The 5063-nt window shown below is 43.5% G+C and overlaps 1 pseudogene; it reads right to left on the minus strand.

Annotated features, from left to right (window-relative positions):
• Window positions 1–2644: 2644 nt before the first annotated feature.
• Window positions 2645–3656, minus strand: LOC117520122 (annotated as a pseudogene).
• Window positions 3657–5063: the final 1407 nt, after the last annotated feature.

Consider the following 5063-nt stretch of genomic DNA (forward strand, 5'->3'; position numbering starts at 1 on the left):
GTCACCAAGTCCAACCGAGCAGTGAAGGCGGTTAAGATTTGCTGCAGCTCACCTAAGACGCCTCCTGCTGGTGCCTGTGCACCCTGCGTTTCCATTGGTGGTTCACTCGATGGTTGACGCTCCTCGGGATCCATGACGTTGGCTGAGATATCCTGTTGGGGAAAGTGTAGTGACACGGACCCACAACAGGGGGTGTAAATGAACGGACAATGGATCAGCCGAAATACAACAATTTAATGTTGTGAATGTGCACAACGGAAAAACAGACAAATGCAATTTAGAACAACAGTCAATAATACGAGGTGACATGTGGGCAGGCTCGAGGATAGAAGACGTCTGTCCAGAGAAGAGCCGGGTCCCACATGATTTCCACTGCCCATGGATCTGGAACACACTGGAGCCGCGAAGTCCTGAATCCCCAGGTGGCCACCGTCTCCAGCTGTCAGATCGGTACTTCTGGCAGGAAGCAAAAACAGTTTATGGTGGGTGTGTGCACACCCAGCAAAACAATCAGCAAACAGTTCTATTCCACTTGGAGGGAACACCTCCACCTCCGACACAGGAACAATGTAACGGCAGAGCCTGAACCACTACTTATCGTATGTGGAGCGAGGAGTGAAGGTCGTCACTCCTCCACCGTCCACAAACCCAGCTCCCAGCTGCGAGTAGAGTTCCAGGTACTCCTGCAAACAGTTCAGAACAGACAAGGTACGTGCGTTCGGCACAGAAAAACGGCTGAGAGAATTACCTTCTAGGTAGACTGATATCTCGGCAGGGAGATGGAGTTGCTGCACAGCTTTTATGGAGATGGTGATGATGAGGAACAGCTGTCAGGTGGTGATGAGGGACAGCTGTTATTTCCAGCTGCTCCCGTGAGGCAGCGGCGCCCTCTTGTGCCTGAAGCCCGCCATTCAGGCAGGACGCCCTCTGGTGGTGGGCCAGCAGTACCTCCTCTTCAGCGGCCCACACAACATTTACTCCAGTTTACATGTTACCAAATAAAATATCCCTGTGTAACTCCACTTCACCTGTAGCTCACACTCATTTAAATTTCTTTACTTTCCGTGATCATTTCGGACAGAGAGGGGAATCCGTGTGCTCAGTTCCACATTCAGTGGGATGTAATAAAGGAATGTGCTTGGATCCATGAGTAAGTACACTTTGATAAATCTGAATTTTTTTGTTCTTATGCCAGTTTCTGGGTTTTGACATACGCCATGTCAGTAGGAAATTCATGTAAGTTAGGTCCGGCTCCACATTACCTTCCAAGAGAACGAGACCATGCTTTTTCACAATGGTATGGCCTTAAGTAGCAGCTGTAATAGCTTGTAGTGTTTTTTAAAAACGGATTTGCACGATGCATGGAAATGGACATTTTGGTCACTTGTACCATTAAATTCCCAAATGCCTCACACTTGGTACATCTACTGTCCAAAAAAAGTCTAACAGCCCAAGTAACCTTTGATTGTCATGAGAATGTTTGGTTAATGTTATGAGATTTTTTTTACTGAGTAATCACCAGCTACTGTCTTCATGCTGATTATTTTCCAAATTATTATTTTTTTTAAAGTCTTCATATTTGTTGCAGAGAGAATGTTTGGATGCTCCACATTTTATTTGTTCTGAAGATGAAAACAATATAAAACTCCAAATAGATCCTTGTCATTTGGGGGTGGGGGGGTTCAGATATTTGCCCCAATTATATTCTCAATGATATGGTGTCTAAAATGTTTGCAAAGTAATTTTTTTAAAAATTAAATACAACTTTATTTTATTTTTGATTTGAATATGAATAAGAAATATTTTTTAAAAATTTGATTTTTTTAATATGAATGTTTAAACATTTCAAATTTTTGTGTGTGTTGTTTATGCATATTGAATTTTTAGGGTGCCGATTTATTTATTTATTTTTTTTTTATATACATGCATATTGTGTGTGTGGATATATATGGATTTGATTTTTCTTTAAACAGGAATGTTTGGACTTTTTAAATTTTCTTTTACTTTTTAATTAAACAGTACATGCTCACTGAATGTCCAGGCCAAAACCTTTGCACAGCACTGTAAAAACACAAATCAAACACAAGCTGTCCAATTGTTAAAATAAAATACATCTTTATTACAATATTAATTCTGGAGTACTTTAACAATAATAATAAACTATTTACAGTCCACCATAATAAGCCGCAGCATGTGATATGATGTGCACAAACCATTTATATAGTCTTAAGTTGATTTACATGAAGACAATTTTTAATAAGAAAAGTAACAAATACATATCCAGTTTGTGCGTGAATGTGACTGACAGAAGTGTAGCACGCAGGTGAAAGTCCTTCGGAACAACAAATGTAGTGTGATGTTAATAATGTGGTCACATCAGCGGTGGTAAAACATTTGGGGACTTATCTTTGTGTAACTGCTCTCTGACCATCTGAACGTCTTCATCAGTGATTGATTGAGAAAACAAGCAAAAAAAAAAAAAAAAAAAAGCACCACATTTGCTGCAGCCTGCCCTGATAATCGGCTCCATTGACCTGCAGTACTACAAATACAAAAATAGATTTACATTACATCTGCTTTGTTAGTACTGAAAATAGTTTATGGAGATTAAATCCCAATGACAGATGACAATCCCTCGCTCACTTCAGTTAAAAGTCCGACCCACCAGCTCAAAGAACTTCTTGTTAGGCTCTTGGGAAAACTGGTAAAGTTTCTGCAGGATGGCGGGAGCCACGTGAGGGTGAGCCCTGCCTTTGGAATCGTGCAAGCATCTTTCGCCCATGGTCCCTCAAACAGTAGAATCCCTTTGTTTATTAAAGTAAAAGTTTGAACATTTATCTGGGGCTCCAACTTTAAAAAGCTTTCCACCTTTTTCATCTCGGGGAAGGGATCCCTGATCAGCTCGTCGCCATCCACCACGTGGATGCTCTCCAGTGGGAAGTATTTCAGCCAGTTTGTGCATGTGCACATAGTACAGGCTGCGGTTGAGAGCCTTGTATCCTAAGTTGATCGCCCGTCCTTTACCAGCACAGAGTCAATAGGCTGGCAGCGTTTGTGCTTTTGAAGTCGGTTGTAGAAGATCTGGGTGTAGTCTGAAAACACCCGCTCGGTGGGATCTCTGAGGATCAGCAGCAGCTTGATGTTTCGGGTTCATCTGGTTAAATGCGTTTGGGAACTTTGGCAGATGTGAAGTAGGCCGGTGTCTTCTCCACTGTCAGCTGGTCGGGGAAGGAGTAGGGCATCTGGCTCACATACCAGGACAGGCCCTTCTGAAAGTGACTCTCCCAGTCGAAGAAGTGCACCTCGTTCTGAGCGGCTGCCACGGCGCTGTGCAGGCTGAGCATCTCAATAAGTGCCCGCGTGCCGCCCTTCCTCACCGATAATTATGATCTGAGGAAGCTGCTGGAGGGTGCCGTTGGGGTGACTGGTGGTCCCGTTGTCACCGGGGGCCACAGTAGCTGAGGACTGAGATGGCGGTTGTCCTCCATCGGACATGGGCCTGGAGGGAACAGAGGAGATTGCACTGCAAAAAGCAGCAGCCCCAGGAGCAAAGCTGCCATGAGGGAGGTCCTGACACTGGAGGATTTCAGCCTGGCGAGAGCAGCAAAGCTGTATCCCACATTGAAAGAGCAACTGCGTGAAGGCAACGGTCCAACTGGAAATGAAAAACAGCCTCTTTTCTCCCTGCAACTGCAAGGAAACCAAAAACAGAATAAAACATTCCCCATGTTGATCATTCTGCTTTTAAAGTAGAAACATACCAGAGAGGAAGATGCAATAAATATTTATCCCCATAAGGCATCAAAAACACAAATGATTATTTTACAGGATTTTATATGTCAGTGCATTATTTATGTGCTTAACAGGAACATTTCTGTACCATAAATGACAATAAAATGTATGCAATGTACGCGATATGTTGATTCTTTATTGAATAAAATGTGAAGAACAATTCACCTAGATTACTGCTGAACCTGTGCAGCAACTTGTGCATGCATAAAAAATGAATATATATTTACGTGCATAATTTTTTTTAAAAAATTATTAATATAAAAAATATAAAATTTTTATAAAGTTTTGAGTTGTACGTACATGACATGCACAGCAAAAAAAGTGGACATCTGAGGCAAAATGAACCGATCCAAAGGAGAAATTACGCACAGGAGAGGCGCACGCTGTGCACAAAACAGTCTGAACTCCAGCTCTCATTTTAAACAAAAAGAAGCACCTCTTACCGCTTATAGCTAGAATATTCCAGCGACACAGGCTTCATTTCGTGCACGTTCGCGCGTGTTCCGACGATGTGGTCCGGCTGCGTAAAATCTGCGAGCGCACGGTCTGCACAGCGCCTCCCGCGCGCCGTGTGCGGAGACTCGGACCGTTCTCCGGGATTTGAGGTGTCAGCTGACGCCTGTCTCCGCCTATCACCACGCCCCCCCCTGACTCACTTCGTGTAATGTTGGATTTGACAGAGATGGGCGGGGCGGAGGCACGAGGAAAGAGAACAGGTAATCCAGGTATGCAAACAGATTGTTATAATCTCACCACTTCACGCTTCTTCTGCACTGACCCTCAAAATAATTAAATCAACGCTCCTGAGCTGCTCTGTGTAGAAATTTATGTTCAGTCGTCTCAGGAATTCACTAACTCTGTCCACAGGAAATCAGTGAAAGAGACAGAGCAATGTGGAAAGAGTCCACAGTCCACCACCTGTTGAGCTGCAGTTTCGGAAAAATGTTGATTCTGTCCAAACCACAGTGTCAGCCAGGGACTGCGAAGACTGCCCAGATATGTAAAATGTTGATTCTGTCCAAACCACAGTGTCAGCCAGGGACTGCGAAGACTGCCCAGAATATGTCAACTAAATTAATGTCCAAACCTTGCTCATGTAGGACTTCAATGCTAGATCTGAAGTCTCAAACTGGTGGCCAGAGGGCCAGATGTGGTCCTGAGTCAGAGATCACAGCTTGAGGGCTGTTTATGCTGAAATACTATTCTTGTTACCTTTGCTGAGAAGTTAGGTTTTCAAAGCCAAAACACATTTGACCCACAAAAAAAAGTTT

This window comes from Thalassophryne amazonica, chromosome 11, assembly GCF_902500255.1.
Source record: "Thalassophryne amazonica chromosome 11, fThaAma1.1, whole genome shotgun sequence".
Classification (NCBI taxonomy): Eukaryota; Metazoa; Chordata; class Actinopteri; order Batrachoidiformes; family Batrachoididae; genus Thalassophryne; species Thalassophryne amazonica.